Source organism: Geotrypetes seraphini, chromosome 2, assembly GCF_902459505.1.
Source record: "Geotrypetes seraphini chromosome 2, aGeoSer1.1, whole genome shotgun sequence".
Lineage (NCBI taxonomy): Eukaryota > Metazoa > Chordata > Amphibia > Gymnophiona > Dermophiidae > Geotrypetes > Geotrypetes seraphini.
The window spans coordinates 511,718,922-511,746,428 of record NC_047085.1 but is presented as its reverse complement, the minus strand read 5'-3'; the positions used below and the strand labels follow the sequence as shown (position 1 = coordinate 511,746,428).

General features: G+C 44.5%; 1 protein-coding gene and 1 pseudogene across 13 annotated transcripts in view; both read right to left on the bottom strand.

Moving 5' to 3' along the window:
* LOC117355233 (zinc finger protein 271-like) overlaps positions 1–27,507 on the bottom strand; it is a 906,970-nt gene that overhangs the window by 175,533 nt on the left and 703,930 nt on the right. The window lies entirely within an intron of this gene.
* LOC117355859 overlaps positions 1–27,507 on the bottom strand; it is a 127,068-nt pseudogene that overhangs the window by 4,446 nt on the left and 95,115 nt on the right.

Sequence of the window (27,507 nt, the reverse complement as noted above, 5' to 3'; positions counted from 1 at the left end):
CGGCTGGCGGCCTCTGGGCTTAGGCCCTGCCACTGAACCTCGTTCCTTCACAGTTTCTTTTTTTCGCTTATGTACCGGCCTCTTATCAGTTTTAAAAAGTGTAGCCAGTGTGGCCGGGTCATCTCAGTCACTGACCCTCATCATTGGTGTATTGCCTGCTTACACCCAAGTCCCAAGTCTTGCCCGCACTGTGCTACCCTTCAACTTCGGGCCCTACGCAGATGCCGAGTTAAAATTCTTCAACTATTTGGCGCTATGGAGCAGGCTTTCCCCTTTCCCTAAGCGAGGGAAAAGTTCCCCTGGACTGGAAAACTGCCAATGTTATCCCGCTCCACAAAAAGGGATGCAGGTCAGAGGCTGAAAACTATAGACCGGTGAGTCTCACATTAATAGTGAGTAAACTCGTGGAGAAGTTGATCAAGAACAGATTGGACACGTTTCTGGATGATGAAAGATTAAGGGGTCCCCTCCAGCATGGCTTTACAAAGGGAAGGTCTTGTCAATACAACCTGATAAGCTTCTTTGACTGGGTACCGAAAAAACTGGATGAGGGCGAGTCCCTGGATATCGTGTATTTAGACTTTAGCAAGGCTTTTGATAGTGTTCCACACCTTAGGTTATTGAACGAGATGAACTCATTAGGACTAGGAAAAACACTGACGGCATGGGTACAAGACTGGCTTAGCGGCAGACTTCAAAGAGTAATGGTGAACGGTATCCCCTCAAAAACATCAAGTGACCAGCGGAGTGCACTGGGCCCAATGCTATTTAATATCTTTATTAGGGATCTAACTCAGGGACGTTGAGGCAAAATTACATTATTTACTGATGATGCTAAACTATACAACATTGTGGGCAGAGCAACAGAACCTGATAGCACAACCGGGCCCAGCACTATGGAGCAGGACCTGCTTTTGTTGGAACAATGGTCCAGTACCTGGCAACTAAACTTTAATGCTAAAAAATGTAAAGTAATGCACCTTGGGAGGGGAAACCCATGCAGAACATACACCTTGAACGGTGAAAACTTAGCAAGAACCACTGCAGAAAGGGACTTGGGAGTTCTCATCCGGGAAGATATGAAAGCTGCCAATCAGGTGGAGAAAGCTTCAGCAAAGGCAAGACAAATGCTGGGTTGCATCAGAAGGAGCTTTATCAGCTGAAAACCTGAAGTCATATTATCGTTATACAGATCCATGGTGAGACCTCACCTGGAGTACTGTGTCCAGTTTTGGAGGCCACATTATTAAAAGGATGTGAAGAGAATGGAGTCAATCCAGAGAATGGCCACTAGGATGGTCCCATATGAAGAACGTCTGACCAGACTGCGCTTATATTCTTTCGAGGAGCGCAGAGAAAGGGGGGACATGACAGAAACATTCAAATACATCACGGGTCACATTGAAGTGGAGGAAGAAATATTTTTTTTTTACGGGTCCCATGGCAACAAGAGAGCATCCGCTAAAACTTAAGGGGGGAAGATTTCATGGTGACACCAGGAAATACTTCCTTCACTGAACGGGTGATTGATCGATGGAATAAACTTCCACGCCAGGTGATCGAGGCTAGTGGTGTGCTCGAATTCTAAAGTCGATGGGACAAACAGGTGGGGGTGTTACAGAGTTGTGCATAAAAGATGGGTACTCCAGGGAGGGAGGGTTCTTGAGTGGGCAGACTTGTAGGGCCGCCGGCCCTCTTCTGCCGTCATACTCTATGTTTCTATGTCTGTGGAGAAGGTCTTGACCTCGGCCTTGAGCCCCGTGGTGGCCTCGACTAAGGCCTCGACCTCGATGCCCTCGTCCTTGTCTATGGTGACTCCTAAGACTTCGTCTGCGGGTAAGTCTCCTCTTTCTCCTTCAGGTACGCTCCCTAAGAAGTCTCCAGTCTCAGGTATTACAGGCAGTGAGTAGAGTCCTGCCAGCCTCTAAGAGACCTCCAGCTAAGCGTGCCTCCAAGCACAGGGAATGCTTATCCTTGAAGTCGCCCTCCTTGGAGCGCACTGCTGCACCTCCCAGACCTGACCCCTTGGTCTCGGTGCCTATGTTTGAGGACATGTTAAAAGCCACCTTGACCACTCCGATTACCTCAGTCTTGGCTCAACGTGTCCTTGCCTTGACCCTGCTTCCTCTGAGCCAGCCTGAGCCTCCTGTCGAAGCATCTCGAGGCAAGCCTCGTAAATCTCATCAGTTATCCTCCAGTGACTCTTTGCCTTGTCCATCCAGGTCAGAGTCTCCTATACCTCGATCGAAGAACCACTCGAAGCACTCGAGGCACCTTGCTTCTAAACGGAGTAAAGAGTCTTCTCTCAAACAACAGGACTCACCTCCTCCTCGTACTGAGGCTTCTATACCTCGTTTATCGAAGCCTGTCAAGACACCTTTGAGGTCCAAGCATAAGCCTCGACCTCGCAAGTCTCCTACTCCTCCTGCTTCTCCTCGGGGCACATCCAGGTCGAGGACTCCTCCATCGAGACCATCTGCAAGGGAACCTTCTCCACCTGCCTCTCCAAAACAGCAGTCGAGACAATCCATCCCTGACTTCGGGGACTTCTCCTTCGAGGCTTCTGAAGTGCAAACACTCTCTGACTCCTCCTCTGACATGCAGTGGAGCTTCATCAATGACCATGGTGCTAGATTTTGAGATGCCTTCTCATTATTTCAAGAGAAGCTTTGCCATCTTTATTTGGCGGCTCCCAAGTCTCGGTCTCCTTCTCCTGAGGAACCCTCCACTTCAAAATCCACCTCTTTTGCGAGGTTTGTCTTTGATATGGGTAAGGCTCTTCAGTTGGATCTACACTCTGAATCTAAGTACAGTCCTGAGTACTTGGCCGACATGGAGTTGCCTCATCCACCCAAGGAAACCTTGAGACTTCCCATGACTCCTGTGTTAAAGCAAACGTTTCTCAGGAATATGGAAACCCCTTATTCTATTCCGGGCATACCTTCTAAGATGGAATCTTGGTATCACACGGTTCCTTGCAAGAGGTTTGAAAAACCGCAGCTATCTCACCAACCCTAGTGGTGGAATCTTCACTTAAGAAAGCTCAACCCTCTAAGGTCTATGCTGCGGTGCCGCCAGGCAGAGAGGGTCGCACTATGGATAAGTTTGGCCACAGGCTCTATCAGAATTCCATGATGGCAAATCGAATTCTCAACTACAACTACCTCTTTACATCTATTTTAATCATTGCCTTAAAATAATGCCTAAGTTCTTTCCTGCCCTTGAGGAGCAATGCCTTCCAGAGTTCAAAAAGATTCTCCAAACTCTGTCACAAATCCACCTGTTCATGCTGTAGGCCACGTATGTTTTTGAGATGTCATCTCGGGTCACAGCCTTTGCTGTGGCTTTGTGACGTCTGGCCTAGCTCCACATTGTTCACATTGGACTCTAATTTGCAAGACCGTCTAGCAAATTTACCTTGCCAAGGAAATTAATTTTTTGATGATTCAAGCGTCTCTCTGAACATGAGCGCTCCTTTGCCTCCCTGGTCCAGCCAAAGGCTAAGACTCCACCTGCTCGGCCTTACAAGCCTCTGCCATGTCGTTACCCTCAGAAAACGACTCCACCTTTCTCCAGGCCTCTGCCCAGATGGCAACAACAGTAGCAGCAACAACAAAAACCTCAGGCTCCTGCTGCGTCTAAGCCTGACCAGTCTTTTTGACGTTCCCAGTCTGAGCATATCAACCTCCATCCACCAGACTTCTCTCCTGCCCATAGGAGGTTGGTTTCACCACTTCTACCATCAGTGGGAGCTCATTACCTCAACATCATTCAGGAGGGATACTCACTTCAATTTCTTCATGTACCTCCAGATTTCCCTCCAAGAGAGTTTCCTTCCAATACCTCGCAACTTCCCCTTCTTCTTCAGGAAGCTCAGGCTGTCGAGGAGGTTCCCTTGAACCAACGGGACATGGGGTTTTATTCCCAAAGAAGACGGGGGATCTGCGACCTATTCTAGACCTCAGAGCCCTCAACAAATTTCTAGTCAAAGAGAAGTTTTGGATGCTCTCTCTGCCAACACTTTACCCCCTGATGGATCACGGGGATTGGTTATGCTCTCTGGATCTCAAAGAGACTTACAATCATATCCCAATTCATCCAGCATCTCGCAGATTCTTAAGATTTCAGGTGGGGAATCTTCATCTTCAATACTGAGTTCTGCCTTTCGGACTCGCATCATCCCCCAGGGTCTTCACGAAGTGTCTGGTTGTGGTAGCTGCAGCCCTGCGTACCCAGAGTCTTCAGGTTTTTCCACATCTGGACGACTGGCTCATCAAAGCCCCCTCTCAACAGGGGGTTATTGCAGCGACCCAACAGACTATTACGTTCCTCCAAAGTCTAGGGTTTGAAGTCAATTTTCCAAAATCCCAGTTGACTCCCTCCCAAATGCCACAGTTTATTGAAGCTGTCCTGGACACTGTTCAACTAAGAGCATTTCTGCCTCAACCACGTCAACATGCTCTCATTCACCTTTGCAACCACGTATCTTGTCTCACCTCAATTTCAGCAAGACAAATGATGGTTCTACTCGGTCACATGGCTTCTACAATTCACGTGACTCCTTTTGCCAGACTTCACCTTTGCATTCCTCACTGGACCCTGGCATCTCAGTGGCAGCAAGCTTGCAACCCACTCTCTCAACACATTACAGTGACTCCTTTGGCTGAGACAGTCTCTCCACTGGTGGATGCTCTCTTCCAATCTTTCCAGAGGTTTGCTTTTCCACATGTCCCCTCATCAGAAGATCCTCACAACAGATTCTTCAAATTACGCTTGGAGAGCTCATTTTCTCCTTCTCTGCCAACAGACACAAGAGAAGCTCTCATTCCTACTTCATTTCCCCCCCAGTTAGAGGTTGTAAACTGAAAAAACACCATGAACACCTTCTTTCACATCAAGCAGCATTGTGGGGTAAAGACCTAGATCAACTGCTTTCGCCCACTACTTATGAGGAATTCAGAAAACGTCTAAAAACTCAACTGTTCTTAAAGTATCTAGACAACTGACCCACTCATCTTCTTTCTCCTCCAAGTGATTCCTCTGTCCTATTAATCTCTTTCTCCTCAACAACGCATTTCCGGTCCTATTAACTCTCCTCTTCCCCCCTCTTAAATTCAATCAATTTGTACCTCGCTTAATCTATTGTAAACTGCATAGAACTTAACGATATTGCGGTATATAAACTGTTATTATTATTATTATTATCTCGACGGTCTCCGTACTCAAGGCCATTGGTCCCGCACGGATCGCCTCTGTCATATCAATCTGTTGGAACTCAGAGCGATTTTCAATGCTCTCAAAGCTTTTCAACATCTTCACGATAAGGTAGTCCTCGTTCGAACAGACAACCAAGTCGCCATGTATTATGTCAACAAACAGGGAGGCACGGGTTCTCTCTCCCTGTGTCAGGAAGCTCTGAAGCTTTGGACTTGGGCAGTGCCTCACATCTTCCTCAGATCTGTCTACATTCAAGGTCAGCAGAACTGTTTGGAGGACAAATTGAGTCGTCTTCTCCAACCTCAAGAATGGGCACTCAATTCTTCCACTCTGCTTCAGGTTTTTGCTCAATGGGGGACTCGTCAGATAGACCTATTTGCGTTCCCCCAAAACCACAAGTTGCCTTGATTTTGCTCCAGGATATACTCTCCTCTATGCTTCGAGGTCAACGCTTTCCTTCTGGATTGGACAAGTCAATTTTTCTACGCCTTCCCTCCGTTTCCTCTGATTCTCAGGACTCTTGTCAAACTCATAAGAACATAAGAAGTTGCCTCCGCTGAGGCAGACCAGAAGTCCATCTCGCCCAGCGGTCCGCTCCCGCGGCGGCACATCAGGTCTATTACCTGAGCAGTGGTCCCTAACTATCCCTATGACCTACCTCTACTCCTATCTGTACCCCTCAAGAAGGAACAGGCCACCATGATTCTGATAGCTCCTCGGTGGCCCAGAGAACCTTAGTACTCCCTTATACTTCAACTCAGCTCCAGGGAGCCTTTACTTCCACCAATATTTTCCTCTCTGCTTACACAGAGTCAAGGATCTCTGCTTCATCCCAATCTGAAGTCTCTTCACTTAGCAGCATGGTTCCTCTCCACCTGACTACCTCTCTACAGTTCTCTTAATCTGTACAGGACATTTTAGAGGCTTCCAGGAAGCCGTCGAAGTTACAACCAGAAATGGACTAGATTTTCTGCTTGATGTATCACTTGTCATTTGCAACCAATATCTACATCCTTGTCTACAGTCTTAGATTATCTACTGCACTTATCTCAGTCTGGCCTCAAGTCTACATCTATTAGGGTCCATCTCAGTGCCATTGCTGCTTTCCATCAACGTATTGAAGGGCAACTCCTCTCTGCTCATCCTATGGTTTCCAGGTTTATGAAAGGACTTTTCAATATCCATCCACCGCCCAGTGGTCTGGGATCTCAATGTCGTCCTATCTCAATTGATGAAGCCTCCTTTTGAACCAATTGATAAGGCTCATCTGAAGTATCTCACTTGGAAAGTGGTGTTTCTCATTGCCCTCACATCTCTCGAAGAGTCAGTGAGTTACAAGCTTTAGTTGCGGATCCACCCTTCACAGTTTTCCATCATGACAAGGTGGTCCTCCATACTCATCCTAAATTCTTACCTAAAGTGGTTTCAGAATTTCATATTAATCAATCTATTGTTCTTCCAGTGTTTTTCCCCAAGACTCATTCTCATCCTAAAGAAATAGCACTTCATACTCTGGACTGTAAACATGCTTTGGCTTTCTACTTGCAACGCACTCAACCTCACAGAACTGCTCCTCAACTTTTCATCTTCTTCGATCCTAAGTTGGGGCATCCTGTCTCGAAGTGATCCATATCCAACTGGATGGCTGCTTGCATCTCTTTCTGCTATGCTCAGACTGGTCTCCCTTTGCAGGATTGTGTCACGGGCCACAAAGTTCGAGCAATGCAGCGTCTGTAGCTTTCCACAGATCAACTCCTATTGAGGAAATCTGCAAGACTGCCACTTGGTCCTCAGTTCATACATTCACCTCTCACTACTGTCTGGATACTTTTTCCAGACGTGACGGCCATTTTGGCCAGTCTGTTTTGCAGAATTTTTTCTCCTAAATTGCCAACTCTCCCACCATCCCATTCTGTTTGGCTTGGAGGTCACCCACATGTTGAGAATATGCTGCCTACTTGTCCTGGGATAAAGCACAATTACTTACCGTAACAGTTGTTATCCTGGGACAACAGGCAGATATTCTCACAACCCACCCACCTTCCCTGGTTGGCTTCTTAGCTAGCTATCTGAACTGAGGTACCTCACAGGAGACGCGTGCCCTAACTCGGGCGGGAAGGCACTCGCACATGAACGGTGCAGCACTCGTAAGCTCTTAAAAGATCTTCAAGCAAGTCAGCTTGCGAGGCTCTGTTGGTGACGCCACCCACATGTTGATAATATCTGCCTGCTGTCCCTGGATAACAACTGTTACGGTAAGTAACTGTGCTTTTTAGTCACCCTCTTTGTCTTCTTTGATGTCATTCACTTATTCTCTACTGCTTCAAAGATTATCTTCTCTTGGGATATCAGATATGGTTATAACCTGATTTACTTAATTTCTTCAGCATCGATCATTCACAGTATATCAAAATGGTGAAGTGTCTCCTTCCTGTCAACTCACCTCTGGAGCCCCACAAAGGTCTATTTTATCTCCCTTCCTATCTAATAACTTTCTTAGTCCCCAAGCTAAGCTCATTCATACCTTCAGTATCTATTCGGATGACGTTCTGCTACAATATCCCTGTGATCCAGTAGCTCCTAATCTAATTCCTTTGCAACACTGCACAGATACCATAGCCCGCTGGCTCCAAGATAACCATTTGCTTCTCAACACATAGACAAAAGTGATTTAATGAGACGGAGTCAGCATGGGTTCAGCCGGGGGATATTTTGCCTCACAAATGTCTTTGAAGGTGTGAATAAACATGTGGATAAAGGTGAGCCGGTTGATATAGTGTACCTAGATTTTCAGTTGTGGATTAGGAATTGGTTATGGGATAGAAAACAGGGTAGGGTTAAATGGCCATTTTTCTCAATGGAGGAGAGTAAACAATGGAGTCTGTACTGGGACCAGTGCTATTTAACTGATCTGGAAATTGGAACGACGAGTGAGGTGATTAAATTTGCAGATGACATTATACTGTTCAAAGTTGTTAAAACGCATGCAGATTGTGAAAAATTGCAGGCAGACCTTAAGAAATTGGAAGACTGGGTGTCCTAATGGCAGATTAAATTTAATGTGGACAAATGCAAAGTGATGCACATTGGGAAGAATAACCTGAATCACAGTTACGGGATGCTAGGGTCCACCTTGGGGGTTAACGCCCAAGAAAAGGACCTGGTGTCATCGTAGACAATACGATGAAACTTTCCGCCCAATGTGCGGTGTCTACCAAAAAAGCAAACAGGATGCTGGGAATTATTAAAAAAAAGGGATGGTTAACAAGACTAAGAATGTTATAATGCCCCTGTATTGCTCCATGGTGCGACCTCATCTGGGGTACTGCGTTCAATTCAGTGGCGCTAGAAAAGGTTCAAAGAAGAGCAATCAAGATGGTAAAGGGGATGGAACTCCTCTCGTATGAGGAAAGACTAATACGGTTGGAAAAGAGACGGCTGAGGGGAATTATGATTGAAGTCTACAAAATCCTGAGTGGAGTAGAACCTGCCCCTCCCACTTGACCCAGCTACCCTTCTTCTCTTAGTCGCTTAGAGGCTGTTTAGGTTTGTGCAACACACAAATATTAGATTAGATTAGGTACAAGCGGATCAATTTTTCACTCCGTCAAAAATTACAAAGACTAGGTGACATTTGATGAAGTTACAGGGAAATACTTTTAAAACTAATAGGAGGAAATTTTTTTTCACACAGAATAGTTAAGCTCTGGAACGCGTTGCCAGAGGATGTGGTAAGAGCGGATTGCGTAGCTGGTTTTAAGAAAGGTTTGGACAGGTTCCTGGAGGAAAGTCCATAGTCTGTTATTGAGAAAAACGCAGGGGAAGCCACTACTTGCCCTGTATCGGTAGTATGGAATATTGCTACTCCTTGGGTTTTGGCCAGGTACTAATGACCTGGACTGGCCACTGTGAGACCGGGCTACTGGATCTCAAATCACCCCGTCTGAATTCCCACCCTTTTTGGTTCTCCGCTCCTTTCAGCAGTGATTGATTCACATCTAAACTTTTCAGAACACATTGCGAGCGTCCCGATTATAGGCGTCTTACCACTATCTAATCAGCCAATTAGGATGCATGTTTAAAAAAACAAAAACACCCCAAGGCAGGCCGTCTACACCATAGGCATCTGTCACTATTGAGGGAGACGTAGGGATGCTCTAGCTCCTGCAAGGCTAGGCGTGGTTTCACCCAGAAGTGGCTTTAAGCAAGGTGGCCCTGGGCATCTCCCTAGGGCCACGATAGGCGCCTGAAAGATAGGTCAGAAAAATGTTGGTCTTCATTTCAAATAGATGTGGGCGTTGAGCTGATTGTGGCAAAGAAATCTCCTTGCCGCGATCAGATGAGTGGCTAAGGCAGGGAAACCCCCCCCCCACCGTGAAGTCAGGAGGGATGCCCACTTCCTCCTGATGCCTCTCCCCATAGTATCACCGCCCTGCCCCACCCCCGGCAGAAGGAGTGCCCAATTCCTCCGGCCAAACTCCCCCTGGAAACATGGCCCCATCCAACTACGATACTGCTGGGCCTGCCAGCCGGAGGGTATATGCCTCCCTCCAGCCGGACCTTCTCTTTACAAAGTACGGCAGGGGGAGTTGGGGGTTGATGGGTGGAGGGGTGGTTGGTTGGTCAACGGGTGAGGGTTTTCTGGCAGGAGGGAGTGTGTTCCTCCTGCCTTTCGCGGTTGGGTGGAGGGGAGTTTGGGGGGGTTTTGGCAGAAGGAAAAGGGCACTACTCCTGCTGGGGGAGGGCAGGAAGAAGTGGGCATTCCTCCAGCCGATTGACTTTGGGGAGAGGATTTGGGGATTCCCTGTTGCTGCGGTTGCTGCTGAACTGATCACAGCAGGGAGATTCCCTTGTGAACAGCTCAGCGGCAATGAGATTCTCTAACCGGCCCCTGTGACAGACGCTGGTTAGAGAATCGGGGTGGTTAGGCAGGATTAGACGGCATCTCTCCGTCAGAACAGACGCAATTCTGTATAGGACACCCGTATGCGATTCTCAAAAGCCACTTAGCCAGCTGCTGAGACCGGGCATCCAATACAGAATCAGGCCCTTCCTCTGTACTGCAGTCGGGCTCTTCATTTTACGTCAACTTCCCTGTGTCCATCCCTTTCTTCCTACAGAGACTCTGCCTTAGTAACATCTCACTTAGTTTACTGTAACGTAGTGTATGCAGCTCTTCCACAATCCCTTCAAAATACCGCAGCACGTTTCCTATGCCGAGCCAGAAGGCGTGATCATGTGACCCCATTATTCTCCCAATTACACTGGCTGCCTATCGCTTATAGAAGACATTTCAAGATCCCGATTCTGACCTTCAGAGCACTTAAGAGAGGGGACCCCGGACTATCTGGCAAAGAAAATGATACCCTATGTGCCAAGAAGAACACTTCGCTCCCTCAATGACCATCAGCTAGGCTCACTGGGACTCTACAAGAAAGAGCGCTTTTTTCTTTTCTGCCCCCACATTGGGGAATGCTTTGCCCCTGGGGTTCATCTGGTTAAGTGAATTCAAAGTGACTCATTTGCTTTTTGAAAGCTTTATCTTAACATTTTTAAGGACAGAGGAAGCAGGGCAGCAATCGCTGGATACTATGTCCCATCTTTCCCCCACTGTGTCTGAACCTTTTCTATTATATAATTTATGGAGTTATTTTCTAACTTTCTGGATTATTTATTAATTATTTTGCAAATCATGTAGACCTGGATGGTCCATAATTGTGCGATTCATCAAGTATAATGAATCAAACATACATATTCAGCAGCCCTGCCTGGTTAAGTGTCAGGGAATAGCAGCGGTTGGTCCACTCAGCATGGTCTAAGCCAGGGGTGTCCACACTTTTTGGGCAACTTTTAAAATGACCAAGTCAAAATGATCTACCAACAAAATTAAAAAAAAACACAAAGCACACTGTACGCAGAGAAAATGTTAATTATTATTTACATTCCGGGGGTTTTTCAAAGAGGTTCAAGGCAGATGACTTTATGCAATGTCACCTCAGGAACAACTATACAGAAATAGACAAATGTACTTCCTCCCTTTTTACTAAACTGTGATAATGGTTTTTAGCGCAGGGAGCTGCGCTGAATACTCTGCTAAAAACCGCTACTGCGGTTTAGTAAAAGGGGGCCATAATGCAAAATATAGACAGCAGATATAAATTCTCAAAACGGACACATTTTGATCACTAAATTTAAAATAAAATCATTTTATTGTCTGGTGATTTCATGAGTCTCTGGTTGCACTTTCTTCTTCTGACTGTATGCTTCCTGTCCTCCAGACCTCATTCCCTCCCCCAACTTTTTCTTCCTCTCTCCCTGCCTCCCTTTCTTTTTTTCTCTCTTCATGCCCCCTTTCTTTCTTTCTGTTTCCCTTCTTTCCTTCCGTCTCCTTGCCTGCCCCCTTTCTTTCTTTCTCCCTCCCCTCCCCTAAGCCACTGCTGCTGCCATCAGGGAACAGGCCTCCAAGCCGCTGCCGCCATAAGGGAACAGGCCCCAAAGCCACCACCGCCCCAAGCTCTCCCTGCATTGGGCCGACCAGCATTCCTCTTCCCGATGTCAATTCTGCCATTGGAGAGGAAGTTCTGGGCCAGTCAGGCAGCGATTGGCTGGCCTGGAACTTCCTCTCTGATGGCAGAACTGACATCAGGGAGAAGAAGGCTGATCGTTCCGGTAGATTGTGAAGGCAACGCGAGTCTATCACGGAGCCCGGGATGGGCTCGATCGATTCACTTTGCCTTGGCGATCTACCGGTCGATCGCAATCGACCTATTGGGCACCCCTGGTCTAAGCCATCAGCAGCCTCTCCTCCTGCTTAAAAAATGCTGAAGGATGCTTTTCTCAACTTGAGTATCTGGTCATGGTTATTTTTAGGATTCATTTTTAGTTTTCCTAGTGTGTTCTCTGGTGTGGAATTAAAAGGGATGGCAATGACATGGAAAAGCCCAGGACATATCCCACATCATTAAACAAAAGCAAGCAGAAAAAAAGACATTTGGGGCCGAATTCTGTATAGACGCCTGGTCTCAGCAGCAGACTAAGTGGCTATTCAGAATCACACACGGACGTCCCATTGACGGACAGACGCCTAACCCCACCTAACCACCCCAATTCTCTAACCAGCGTCTATGTCACAGGCCCCGGTTAACGAATCTTGTTGCCGCTGAGCTGATCGCCACATGGGAATCTCCCTGAGGCGATCAGTTTAGCAGCCATGGCAGGAGAAGTACCCAATTCTTCCTGTTTCCACCCCTCGTGACATCCCCCAGCAGGACGGATGCCCACTCCCTCCTGTTGCTGGCCTCATCATGCCCCGAAGCCCCACAAACATTCCCCTACTTCACCACTGACACTCCTCGACACCACTAGATCCCGACAGTCCCCGAATGCCCCCCATACCTTTGGCTGATGGCTGGCAAGATGAATGCGTATTCCCTCCTGCCGGCACTGCAAAATGATGGGCCTTCCCCATCCTGGTGCATTTTGGGATGCATTGGGGAGGGGCCTAAGGTCTTGATTGGCTCAGATGCCTAAGGCTTCCTAAAATTCCAATTGACCAGATCCCATGGGAGGGGATGTAGGGATCTGGACAATCGGAGTCGGGCCACTCCCAGTGCATCCCAGAATGCACCAGGAAGGGAAACGCCTGCCATTTTGTAGTGGTGGGCCTCCAGCAGGAGGGAGTAGGCATTCCTCTTGCCAGCCATCAGACAAAGTTATGGGGGCTGTTTAAGGGCAGCAGGGGGATCTTGGAGGTGTTGGGGAGTGTCAGGGTGGAGTTGGTGAGTATTTGAGGGGATTTGGGAGATGATTAGGCCAGCGGCTGGAGGGTTTGGTCATCCCTCCTACCAGGGGATGTCTTGGGGGTGGCGGCAGGAGGAATTGGGCAGTCTTCCAGCCGTGGAGCAGTCCTTCAGCAAGAGAGAGTGGGCATCCCTGAGCATCCCTCCTTCCAGTCAACATTGGGGGGAAGGGGTTCCCTGGTGAGGCCGCAAACGTGACCGTGGCAGGGAGATTCCCTTGCCACAATCGGTTCAGCGGCAGAGTCTATTTGAAATGTAGTTCACCATTTTCCTGGCCTACATTTCAGGCACCTATTGCGACACTAGGAAGATGCCTAGGGCCTCCTAAGCTCGCCTAAGGCCACTTCCAGGCGAAACCAATCCCACACCTAGCCTTGAGTGAGCTTACCGGCCCTTCGCACCTTCCTAGGCTCACAAAAACACCCACAATGTAGGCTGCCTGTCACGGGGTGTTTTTTTTTTTAAAACATGCATCCCGATTGGCTGGTTAGACAGCGGTAGGACGCCTGCCGCAGCCTACAATCGGGACACCATTTATCGAATTTGCCCCTTGGTGTCTTTTGGTTTGCCAATAATAGTGTGCCCTCTTTACAAATACTGCACACGTGACCCACTGGAACACCATCGGAAATAGTTCCCCTTTTTTTCACCAGTGTGCCACATTTCCAAATAGTTCACACTCTTGCTGATATTGCTCCTGAAACATAAATGAAGAGGAGCTAAAAGACTAATGTTTGGGCTGTCCATCCCCAGGAATTAATACTTCGATACAGTCAGTACATGTGAAAGGTTTCCCTTCTGTATGCGTTTTCTGCTGTATTTCAGCTTCACCTTTTGTTTGGAGCCTTTTCTACACTGACAACACAAAAAGGGTCTCACTCTGGGGTGGATTCTCTTGGGCAATAAGAAATGATATATCTTACCAAGGCTTTTTCCAACGGTGTCTTGCAGAATGGATTTCTTTCCTTTCTTCTTTCCCTGATGGAGCTGAAATGCCATTTGGTCGCTGTTTTTACTTCGTAAGGGTTTCTCTTCTCTCGGGTGTCTCTGGAGCTCAGGGATGTTTGTGAGTTCCCTGTCACTTTTCTCACCCTCAGCGACTGCATCCAGGGAGTCTCTTGCAGGGTCTCTCAGCTTATTCTCCAATTCCTGTTCATAATTCCTTGTGTTTTGACTCTCATTCCTCTGGGAAATATTCTCACTGACATTTCCTGATTGTCTTGGGGTGTGTTCAATTTCTAAAAGCCATTTTTCTTGATTCTCCTCCCTCTTCGTCTCCTGCATTGCCTCAGTATCTGCTGGATAGAAACAAAAGACGGTAATCGTGCATTAGGAACTATGGAACGCTATTAATGTCAAGAAGCAAAGTTTTTTGGGCTCACACAACTACATAGGATTTCTGAGATTAAGAAAATTCCACAAATTAGCTCATAAGTCTTCAAACCTCTCTCTTTTTTTAAATTAGGTTATGGAACTAATATTTGAAACAGCAATAAAACTAAAGGGAAATTAAAGAATTAAAAAATAAAACAGCAGGAAATACAGCCCATATCAAAACAGGAACTCAGCCACCCACAACTATAGCCAAAGTCTTGTTCCCGCCTCCAACCACCTCTGATCGCATGTTCCCTCTCTCAGGGAAAATTCTAGAGCTGCCTAGGATCCAAAAATACATAAACCTTTAGTTTTATAAGCAAGTCCAATAGTTACAAGAGAACTCCAGAAAGAAGATGCTCCCAAAGAAAGAGCAAAAAAGATTTAAACCTAAGCATGTTATTGCCAGTCTGGGGTTTTTAATCATTTTGACGGAGACTTCAGTAGATGGAACCTAAGCACAGTACCGGGCAGAACTTTGGGTTCTGGCCCAGAAATAGCTAAGAAGGAAAATTTAAATTAAATCAATAATTTAAAGGATGGGTAAGGTTGGACAGACTGGATGGACCATTCGGATCTTCATCTGCTGTCATCTACTATCTCACTATGTTAATATTTATTTATTAATTATACTTGAGATATTGCCCTTCTATTACGGACCAAACGGCACAATTTACAATAATAATTTACCCCAATATAATCAATAACACAAAAGACAAAACAACGATACAAGAACCAGTAGGGTTGATCCCATAGCTATGTATAAAAGTCTACCGTAATATCGGAGCCCCAAAAATGCTAAAGAATAAAAGTGAGATCAATCTAGATGGGATTCTAACTGTAAATGTTGGGGCAGAGAATTCCACATGGCTGGTGCCCTATAAAGGAAAGTGGATCCTCTAGTAGGATCCGATTTTGCTCAAGACAGAGACAGGATAAGACGGTTCTGATTCTAAAATCTTAAAGTGGGATGGTAAGGGATTATCAATAAATTACCCAAGAGGGGGGTATATTGTTATTGTACTGGCTTTTCAGTATCTTTGAATATAATATATGTATAATATGCTTGAATTATATTATTGGTGGAAGGGGAGGGTGGGGGAGGGACTTAAATTTATGTATTTACAATGATAATAGAAAAGATTTTCAAGTGATTTATATGAACCAATTGTTGTATTATTGTTCACTTGTTGTGAGATATAAAAATGAATAAAGATTTGGAAAAAAAAAAAATTACCCAAGAAACCTCAGTAAAAGGCTCTGTGTGTCAGAACCAACATCTTAAATGTGGCTTGATAAAAATATGGTAACCAATGGACTCCCTTCAGGAGTGGAGAAACATGGTAAATTCTCCCATAAAAGTCTTAATAGCTGTATTTTGAATGTTTTGGAGGCAGTTAATAGTATATTTGGATAGTTCAACAAAGAAGGAGCTTCAATAATCAAGTCAACTCAAGACAAGACCATGAACCAACTTGTATAACGAAGACTTGTCAAGGGCCATAATTCTCCAAAATACCTCTGAACTACTGATTACTCCTGGTGGAATTCTGCACAAAACATTTCAAAATTCTGCAAGTTTGACAACATTTAACAATATTTGTACTAATTATTATCCAGAATTTCAGTACATTTCTGGATTTTTATTAAATTCTACTAGAGAAAACAAGGATTCAAGTTTTTCTCGCTTAGTGACTTTCTTCTAGAAGCACACCTTTGTAAAAGCCCAACTTAGTGAAGTTGGTTGATTTGTTTTCATAGTACTTCACTTTGCCTTTATATTGTCAAAAAATATATCTGTAAGCTGAAATATTTCAAAAGTTTCAGAATTTAAAAAACCATTTTTCTCTCTTTTGTTGTCTGAGCAGCTTATTTCTCCATTCTCTTAGGTCCCAGATTCCCTTTTCTTCTTTCATAACTGTCTTCCTAGGATCGTTTGTCCATTTTACATTTTGTCTCTATGTGTCCTGTCCAGCATCTGTCCCTCCTGTCTCTATCCTGAGCTTCTCCCCTCTGTGTCCCTCTCCATTCATCATCCTTGTCAGAATCACCCTTTTTCAAGCAATGTCCCTGTGTCTAGCAGTCCTTCTATGCCCCTGTCTTAATTTTCTCTCCCTATCAAGCATTCTTCTCTATGTCTGTCCCTCTTTCTGCCCAGCATTGCTTCAGTATCCCTGTCTATATGATCAGTTCCCATCTAGGAGCTCTTCTCTATGCTCCTGTGCCTCTCGCTGTGCAGAATCTTCCACCTCTCAGCCAGCCTTTATCCCTTATCCCCTTCTCAAGCCAAAATCTCCCTCTTTATCCCTGAACACCCACACCCAGCATCTCATGCTATCTCTCTCCCCAGCCAGCATCTCTCATCCATCCCCACTAGCCAACATCTCTTACTTTCTCCCCATTGTCCACTACCTTAGCGACACAGATTCCACTCAATAGCAGACTCCCACCAGCTCTGCAGGTTTTCCTCTACTGCGGTTCCGCCAAAGAAAGAGGAAATAACATTATTGAAGATGGGACCGAGGAAGAGGGAAGCCTGCAGAGTACACACAGGCTACTCAAAGTTGCCTGTAGTTATTCAGAGAGGGAGTGCAGCCCGATACGAAATTCTGTGCCAACTTCAGGTAATTATGCGTCCTTGGAGAATCCTGTGCAAACTAGGAGTGGAGCACAGCCATTGGGATACAACACACGTGTCTAGAATATCTCGCACTGGAACATGTATTCTGCCTGTTCAGCAGGATATAATTTATCACAAGCCCAACTCACCTTCCTTGGGAGCTGCTTCTCTGTTAAGCAAAAGACAGGACTGAGGTGCTCAACCGTGAAGACACAGAATGGGAAGAATTAGAGATTCAAGGTCTGCAGTAGAGAATGACACGGTGACAAAATTCATCACCGTTCCCGTCCCCGCGGATAACCGCGGGAAACCATCTTCATGTCATTCTTTAAGGAGAGAGGAAAGAATCAGAGTATAATTGGGCACAACCACTGACCCGCAAGCTTTGCTTTGAAGAATGCTGGTATAGAAGGACTGAGATTGAAATAGACACTAGAAAATGACATGGGATTATTTCCCGTGGTTATCCGCGGGGACGGGAACGGTGATGAATTTTGTCACCGTGCCATTCTCTAGTCTGCAGCTCACGAAAGCTCTACAAACTTCTGTGGCTTTGTAAACTTTTTCCAATGCTGGGCTCCATCAGTTGACATCATCCACTTGTGAAGACTTAGATACTGCTCTCCGTACAGATAAGTCATTTGTTTTACTCTCTATAGTTATTATTAATCAACTGTACTCTAAGACCTCCTTATACTGTAGAGTAGTTATTGCTCACCAGTACACTGAAATACCTCCTCTTACTCTGTATTGTAGTTATTACTATAGCCGATATCATTCTGTAGAGTATTTGTTACTCACCCGTGTATGAATGTCTAACATCTCTCTCTCCTGACTCCTGGGGATCCTGGATATGTGTCTCTCCATCTTGTTTAATCCACGATAACAGATCAGGACTTATCCTTATAGAACCTGTTTCCATGAATAAACATGAAAACTCAGTTATACTTCCCTTTTGTTCAAAGAAAAATATGCAAACCAAGAAAAAGAGGACTTCCTTATTGTATAATCATCCTACCCAGAATGACATATGGCATACAGCAAATTGGGTCCAATATGGATGTTTCCCAAAGACTTCAAGAATATATAAAAAGGCCTACCACAGGCTAACTTGAGTGTGTCTATCTTCAATATTAGCTGTTCCCACATAGAACAAAAATAAGCTATTATCTTTTCCTAAACAGTAGGTTTACTTGCGGTAAGAGACAGGCGTATCATAATTGTGGGTGATCAGATCATATGACCTCTTATAATTGCCATAATATTTCAGGTCCACATCCTGACTCCAAATTTTAATCACCTACACCTGTCCCATCCTACCTGCCTCACCTATTTTGTGTAGAGAACTACAGAACTACATCTGCAGGTGTGTGCTTCATGAGCTGTATCATTGAAATATATTGTGTAATAATTAAAAAAAATCAAAAAACCACTAATCATGAAAGTAGTAAATATAAACCCTCAAATCATGGAAAGCAACACTTATCTCAAATGGTGTAAACCATGAACCAGCGCTGGTTGAGAATGTACAATTCCCAACGCCTTTCTGACAGGAGAAAAAGGCATTTCAATCTGTCCAGGGGCGTGGCTTAGTCGCGCATGAATACGGTCGGGTAGCGGGTGAGCTCCGTGCTGACAGACTGTTTAAAGATTAATAAGTTGCTTGAAAGATTTTTTTTTTCTTTCTTTTTGTTTGGAGAAGGAGTAAAGGTAAAATGGCTTCAGGGAAACAAGCAAAAAATGATTCAACATTTGGAACCACCGGAAGCGTAAAAAGAGCGAAGCCAGAGCCTGAAACCCCTCTGAAGACGCCATTACCAAAAGGAGCTGACAATGAGGTTATAAAAGAATTGAAAGAAATAAGAGATTGTGTTGGCAAACACTAAGAAATTAAATGATCTGACGGATGAAGTGGCTAACCTAAATAAAAGAATGGAACTGATGGAAATAAAAAGCAAACCAGTTTGAAAAAAAGAATGGAAGAAACGGAAATAGAATTATTTCAAACTAAACAAGATCGGGTGAAAATGGAGGCGCTTACCCGGGAGCTGGAGGACTGTTCAAATTGTGAGAGGAGGAGCAATTTAAGGATCCTGGGTCTACCGGAAGGGGTGGAGAAAGGTAACCCTATCTCCTTCCTTGAGAATTTTATACCCAAAATATTGCCTATTAAAACGAAGTTCCCTCTAGAGATTGAGAGGGCACATAGAATACCTGTGAAAAGATCAGATAGGCAAATGGGTCCACGGTCATTAATATTTAAATTATTAAGGCATCAGCAGGTGATAGAGATCTTCCAATTGGCAAAACAAAACAAAAATTTAAAGTGCCTAGAATGATGCTCGTATTCATATAGTGCCCGATTTTTCCAAAAACACGGCAAATAAGAGGAAAATATTTTTGGAACTCAGGCCACAATTACGAGCTATGGGGGCCAAATACAAACTTCTATATCCTGCAATCATGAAGATTACTATTGAAAATAAAACAACCACTTTGACGATCCAGGAAAATTGCAAGATTTTATACATCAGCGGGAACAGACAGGCCCTGATTCTCCAAAAGTGCGTCCGGATTTTAGGCAGCTGTAGGCGTCCTACAGTTGTCTAATCAGCCAATCGGGATGCACGTTTTTTTAAAAAAATGCTCCCCAGGCAGGCCGCCTATATTGAAGGCGAGGCCCGCAAGACACCTAGGCCCTGATTCTGTATAGGACGCCCGGGAGAGGCGTCCTATTCAGAATCGGCCTAAACTATACCCCGATTCTGTAACCGGCGTCCATGTTACAGACGCTGGTTAGAGAATCGGGTTAGATTAGACACGGCCCGCTACACTTATCACGGCAAGGGATCTCTCTGCCGCTATAAGTATATCGGGCCGCGACCCCCTGACCGATCGCTGGCAGGAGGGTGCCCAAACCCTCCTGCCAGAAGATGCCCCTCCCCGACACTACTGACCGCCCCCCCCCCGACACTACCGACCTCCCCCCCCCCGACATTACCGATCTCCCCCCCCCCCCCGACAATATCGATCGCTGGCAGGAGGGTGCCCAATCCCTCCTTCCCGAAGACGCACCACCCCCCCGGCGCTAACAACCCCCAAACCTCTACTCCACCAAACCTGTTCTTACGGCCAGATGGGTCTTGCACATCCAGCCGGTAGGCACGCCTCGTCGAAATGAGGCGGGCCCGCCCCTTCCTGGCCCATCCCGCCGAAGCCTAAGGCCTGATTGGCCCAGGCTCTAGAAGCCTGGACCAATCAGGCCTTAGGCATAGCGGGTCCGCCCATCCCCACTTAATCTAAGGCCTGATTAGCCAATCAGGCTTCTAGAGCCTGGGCCAATCAGGCCTTAGGCTTCGACGGGATGGGCCGGGAAGGGGCGGGCCCGCCTCATTTCGACGAGGCGTGCCTGCCGGCTGAACGTGCAAGACCCATCTGGCCATAAGAACAGGTTTGGTGGAGTGGAGGTTTGGGGGTTGTTAGCGCCGGGGGGTAGGGGTGCGTCTTCGGGCAGGAGGGATTGGGCACCCTCCTGCCAGCGATCGATATTGTCGGGGGGGGAGATCGGTAATGTCGGGGGGGGCAGTCGGTAGTGTCGAGGGGGTGCATCTTCGGGCAGGAGGGATTGGGCACCCTCCTGCCAGCGATCGGACAGGCCGTGGCCTGCTATACTTATAGCGGCAGAGAGATCCCTTGCCGCGATAAGTATAGCGGCCGCGTCTACTTACAATGTAGACCAGCATTTTGCTGGCCTACATTTTAAGCTTCTCCTCTACTAGGGAGACGCGTAGGGCCGCCTAGGTTCGCCTAAGGCCCTTAGACGAACTTAGGCATCTTGCGAATCTCCCTAGGCTCCCGGAGGTGCCTTCAGGCCTCCCTGGGGAGCATTTTTTTTTTTAAAAACGTGCATCCCGATTGGCTGATTAGACAGCTGTAGGACGCCTACAGCTGCCTAAAATCGGGACGGCACTTTGGAGAATCAGGGCCACAATGTCTCCATAAATCCTCCACTGGACGTTTGAATAAAGAAATAATATACTAAGATATGTTTTTTTTTTTTCTTTTGAAATTATTTGTTTTGATTTATTTCTACAGGTTGTTATAAGGAAAATCAAATATAGAATCTTTGCTTCCATAGAAGTCTAGTGAAAAACGGAAAAGAATGTTATGGATTCAATTTAAACTGTGTTATTAAATGATTCCTAGTATGAGAAATAGATTGGCCTTCTTAAACTCTGATTTGAGTCATAATTTCACCAGATGGAAAGGTAGTGTTATCTAATATCATAATATGGGGCTAATATTAACAGTACTGAGATTGATTGCTATGACAATTTGACTGCCTGCTTGCTTCAGTCAGAGCTTGTTAATTACAAGCGCGTGCAAGAGTACTGCCTCAAGGTGCTGGAAAAGCAGAAAAGGAACTTTAAAGCTGTATACAGGGCCGGGATTTCCTTTTGCCAGCTGGGAAATTATGAATGCCCTGCACTACCTGAGGAAAGCAGAAAGAAAGGAGCCCAGAGACATGAATGTCCTGAGATACAGATATTTTAAACTTGTAACGTGGTTTTAAGAAGGTTCTATTTAAAAAGGAAATATTGCCGTAGTGCGGTATTGAGCTGGGTGTCCTAAGGTGGATGCTAGGGAAGTTGGGCTGGGAGAGTACTGGCGATATTGGTGGGGAGTATCTTTGGGAGGGTGGGGGGTTTGGGGTGGGATTGAGGGGTATGGGTAGGTTCTGGGCTTTTGCTGTGGACAGGGTAAGGGGATTCAGTGGGGGGGAGGGGGGGAGTGGTGCGGCATCTTCGGGGCTCATCAGAGTCCAGGGCCTCGGAGTGCCTTTACGCTCTCCTTCCAATGCACGCTCTTCATGGTGTGTGCGGGGGGGAGGAGGGGGGGAGATTGGCTGATGATCCTCTTGTTTTGTCTATGTATGTTATCTATTTATATGATGCATATTTGTTTGGTACTGTGCACCTTCGGGGTGCCTTGCTATTCTGTTCTTGTTGTTTGCATCAATAAAAATTGTTTGAACCTAAAAAGGAAATGGTGGCAAGATAACACATTCCAGTTGCCTCGGTTCGTACTGAGGAATTACGACTTAAGTTTGCTTTGCTTATTTAAATACACTTTGTACACTTCGAGTGTATGCTTACCCGATTCTGATGAACTGTTTGGTACTTGTTTAGATTACAGTTAGAATCGCTACTGAATTTAATAATTAAAGTTATGAAAATATGAGTTTCTTGAGGATAAATGGATTTGATAAAGGTTAAAAATTTCTGGAATAAGAGATATAAGTATATTAAGCTCAAGGTCTCCGGTATCTGTATAGATTCTGAGTGGATGGAAATTCTGTGCTTATGACAATAGATAATTAAACAGAATTGAAATACGTTTTGAAATGTAGGATGGCTATCAAAGGTTATTTCAAAGTTAGAACACAATATTATGAGAAGATGATGAGTTCGGGGTGAAATATATAAACATGAGTCTATACAGATATAGGATACTCTTATATTAACTTTGCCTTCATTTAACTCATGATATTAATTTAACACATTTTAAGTTTACTCGTATACAAGTATTTTTACCGGGAAGTGGAAGAGAGACACGTTATAACTGATATATAAGATGAAATTGAAGTCCTGAAGGCTTTTACTAAATGATAGATTTCAATATATATTTATTTATGATTACATTTAGAATTTTGAATATGTGAGATATTTATTGAATTAATTTAAATGAGTTTCTAGTTTATTTAAGGGATACCATGAGATTTTGTTCAGATAGAATAATAGTTTCAAAAAATGATTATAATAATTAAATTATAAGAAGGTGATAATAACTGAATTAATATAATACAATACAATAAAGGAAAGTAAAATTTAATGATAATAGGAAGTAATAAAATGTCTAAAAAATCTCATAAGTCGGAGTTTGGACATTTTACCTGGCAAAGCATTTTCTCAAGCATTTATCTCGAGACAGAGCCAGTTTGTGAGCTGTTTCTTGGAATTGGCAGTGTGGAGAGTTAAGGGAGTCAATTCTCTCAAGGGTGCTAAAAGTGTGTAATCTACCAGCTGCCTTCCCTGCTTCATCAGCTGAGCTTGGGCGTGGGACCTTGCTGCTGGACTTTAAAAAGCCGTGGATTGCCAATTTAAGGATTACTCAGGATGATCCATTTTGGAAACTATTTTGAAAAACTGCATGTTTGGAAAGAACTCTAAGTTTTTGCAGTTTGATGTGGATTTCTACCGCAAAGATCTAGATATTCTTTCTCCTGAAACACTTTTCTAAATCTAAGTTTAAAAGCACAGTTACCGTATTTTTCGCTCCATAAGACGCACTTTCTCCACCCCCAGAATTTAAAAGAATTAATGGGGGTTGGGGAGTGGGAGAGAGGCCGGGAGCTTCTCTGCTGAATTAAAAATAGGGAGGGAAGAGGGAGATACCAATGTGTTACAATAATCTAATCTACCTAATATCAACGCTTGCATCAGAGTATGAAAATCATATGGCATTAGCATTGGCTTTAGCCTATACAACATATGTAATTGTGTATAGCCCGACTGGATAGTTTGCAAAATTTGATATCCCATTGTCAACGCAGAATCTAACCACACCCCTAACACCAACATCGCCTTTTGGACAGGTAATTCAATCCCCAACACAGTTACACACTCCAAATCTTTCTGTTCCTTGTCATTCCCCACTATCATTACCTCCATTTTATTAACAATCAACAGAGTTCCACTTGGGCCACTATTAACAAACTAAAATTAAACACATAGACAGGTTTTCCAGGAATTCTGCGCACACTCACCCAAACAGCACACAACCACGAGCACTTTAAAGGGTGAAAAAAATGTTGATTCTTTTACTTAACCTGAGCCCGTTTCCTCACAGACTCAGGGATTGTAACATAAATGCTCTCCACTTCTTTTATGGTCAGTCCTTGCTATAGGTCACATATTGTTCAGCAAAGGTTTTGGCTTTCCTTAGCCAAACTTCCGAGAGCCTCCCCTTCTGAACAGTCTCTCTCCCAAATCCACAATTTCCCAGGGCTCCTATCAACCCCTAACTAGGGAAGTTTCTCGTGGAAGCCTCTTCCTCAGGACCTCCTCTTTCACAGGGACCTCTGAATGATTCTACTTTGTGGCACATAAACGCCTCTCTGCCTGAGTCTCACCCCCTGAGTAGGGATGCCTTGTTAAGGTGGCTTAGCACTGAGCTGTAGAGCTAAGAATGTGTGGCCCATAGGTTAAGCCTTCACTTACAGACCAAGTGACTGATCCTCATCTATAAAGGGGTAGCATTCCCAATAGTTCTCCTACAGAAGGTGTTTACCCCAAGTCCCTCTTATTACTGCACTCACCTGAGCAGCTGCTTTTCCCAGTTTCTCTTTCCTCTGATTCAGGCTCACCTCTGAAGTACGGCTCTTCCTCTTGTTTGATGAGGGATATAATCTTAGGGGTGAAGGTCGGAGAACCTGTTGCTGGTTTAAGAAAATTACATTAATTTTCTTAAAATTTTTATATCTCGGAAAAGTAACATAAACCTAGCATTACCAACCGTCCAGGAAAACCTGGACATGTTCTCTTTTTCGAGGACTATCCAGAATGGGTTTTTTTTTTAAGATGGGGGAGTCTGTCTGGGTTTAGCTGGCACTCCCAACTCCCCCACCTAACTCTTCCTTGGGCTAGCCTCTGTAATCATATATTCGGGCAGCTGGCAGTAGAAACAAGGTGAGCTTGCTACTTCTGGCCTGCCCTGGAAGCTGTCTCTCTGTAAGTCCCGCCTATGCAGAAACCAAAAGGCAGCTTCCGGGGCAGGCCAGCAGCAGAAGGCTCTCCTTGTTGCTGCTGCCAGCTGCCCAAAGATACGATTACAGTGGCCGGCCCGGGGAAGAGGCTTCTAAGTTACGAATACAATTCAACTTCCCCAACTAATTCTGCTTGTGTATAGAAATCCACTGGGCAGTGCTGTTTCATCTACTGTCCAGCTGAAAGAGCTCTTGACCTCCTATTTCTCCCCCTTGAACATTTATGATTTTAAAAGTATTTGACCATCCCCCCCCTCTTGGGGAAGGGAAAGGAGAAAGGCCTGTACAGGTGAATAGGTAAGACCTCCATGAAACTGGAGGTGAAGATAGAGACCCCTGAGATCCCCAGATTAACAGAATATGACAATACCAATACAGGCCTGAAAAACACCATGAACAAGCTGTTACATCTCTCTGCTAAGCAAGGCGAAACTCATCTTTCTCAATAGGCATGCTGACCACAGGAAACAAGAAGTTTGTGAGAAAGGAAAAATTACCGACATCAGAAGGAAATTAACACATCTCTGTAACCTAGGTTAAGTTGATTTACCAGAAATAAGATCAACCACAAGGATATGAAATTGACAAACTATGCAGAGAAATAAAGAGGAATAATATAAGCCCTTGCTCGGAAATTGATGATTCTTGATATTAAAAAGACATATGTCGGGAAATTAGACAAGCCTTTTTGGTAAACAGGACATCACGCTCAATGTGACTCAGAAAAGTATATATGTTAACCAGTCAATGAACTAATAAGAGAAATGACAATTATGAATAGCCAATAGAAATTAGGAACATGTACTGACGTGGTCTCAAGTTGTCTAGAATGTATAAAAAGACAGTCTTTTGAGGACTTAATCGGGACAGACACTTGGTATACTCAAGCTTGACATATATGCTCTGTTGACTCAATAGGCTGAAAGACTTGTTTCTGTAAGCTGTTATTGATTATTAATAAAATATATATTACTTATACCAGCACATTGAGTTGTTGTGAGGTCACTGGTGAAGGCCTAAGGTCTTCACTCTCCCCCAGTCTTCTGTTAAATACTCCGTGGAAGAAACCACACTGCAACATACATAACATAAAACTGACTTGTATACCGCAAATACCATTAAGTTCTATGCGGTTCACAAAAACTAGTAATACATATGGATAGACTTCCGATTTCTATCTTCTGAAGTGTTCCCTAAAAAGATATGTTTTTAAGGCACGTCTAAATTGTTGATATGAAATTGGGAATGTAAATATATAAGTTAAATCCCTAGTCCATGACGCTGCCTGAAAAGATAGTAGTTGTTCCTGAAATTTCTTATATTTGCATCCTTTCACAGAAGGGAGAGAAAACAATGAATGAGTTTTCCTAGGATGTTTTGAATTTGTGATAATAAAAGATTCCATAAGATCCTCAGGAATTGAGCCTGTTAGTGCCTTAAAACAAATATAGCCCAGCTTAAATTTAACCCGTGCCTCAACTGGAAGCCAATGCAGTTGACGATAAAAATCAGTAACATGGTGATACTTCTTAAAAGTTGAAAATCAAGCTAACTGCTGCATTCTGAATTATGTGTAGTCTATGAAGGTTTTTCTGAGTACCTACAAGATGAATAATATTACAATAGTCCAGCTGCTAAGGACAAGTGATTGAACCAACAAACGAAAGGAGTTAATATCAGAATATGCTCTGATAGTTCTTAATTTCCATAAAGCATAAAAACCCTTTCGAACCAATGAATCGACCTGATTTTTCATTGTAAGGGTACGATCTAGAACTACGCCAAGTATCTTTTTAGTTGACTGAATGCTATAAATTGTATTATTTAAAACAATGTAACATCTTTGTTTAAATTTGGTGATGCATAGAAAAATTTAGTTTAGGCAAATCATGGGTCCAACTCCAGATCTTCACCCACTATTTCTTGTACCTGTTTAACTATCACTGACCAGTACATGTCCATCACCAATGATAAATATCCCCATTTCCTCTGCAGTCCCTCCAACGTCTACCATTTCTGAAGCTGTACTGGAGTAACATAAGTTCTCTAGAGTAACTTATAGTCTTTTTCTTGACTCTTAATCCTGTCTTCCCTTTCCACTTTAATTCCTCAAATTTAATGGCTTCCTGCACATATCTCTCTTCACGTAAAAAGTGGCTAAAACCATCAGCTTCAAGACCATAATGTTCCCTCAAGTTCTCCGTTCTGTAGTCACTTGGCCCCTTTGCTTCCCACCTGTGAAACTCCCTAAACCTAATCCCAAGCACAAATTCTGGATTATGTCTAATGGTCATGTAACAGTGTATCCCTCACTTTGTCCCAGTTATCCAGTGTTAATTGGGTGATTGGGTTCCTACTTATACTCCACTGTATGGGCCTTGCATCCCACAACCTATACTGTGTCCTAACATTTTCTATTATAATTTGACCCAGAACTTTTTCTCACATGCTATGAATGCCTGGAGTGGCGCTGCCCAGTTATAGGGATAGAGAATGACAAGGAGACAAATTCCCCATCCCCACGAATTCTGTCCCTGTCTCGTTCCTGCAAACTCTGTTCTAATCTGCATAAGCCTTGAACACTTATGATTTTAAAGTGTTCGAAGCTTGTGCAGATGAGGACAGAGCTTGCAAGGATGGAACAGGGAAAGAACTCGCAGGGGATGGAGAAA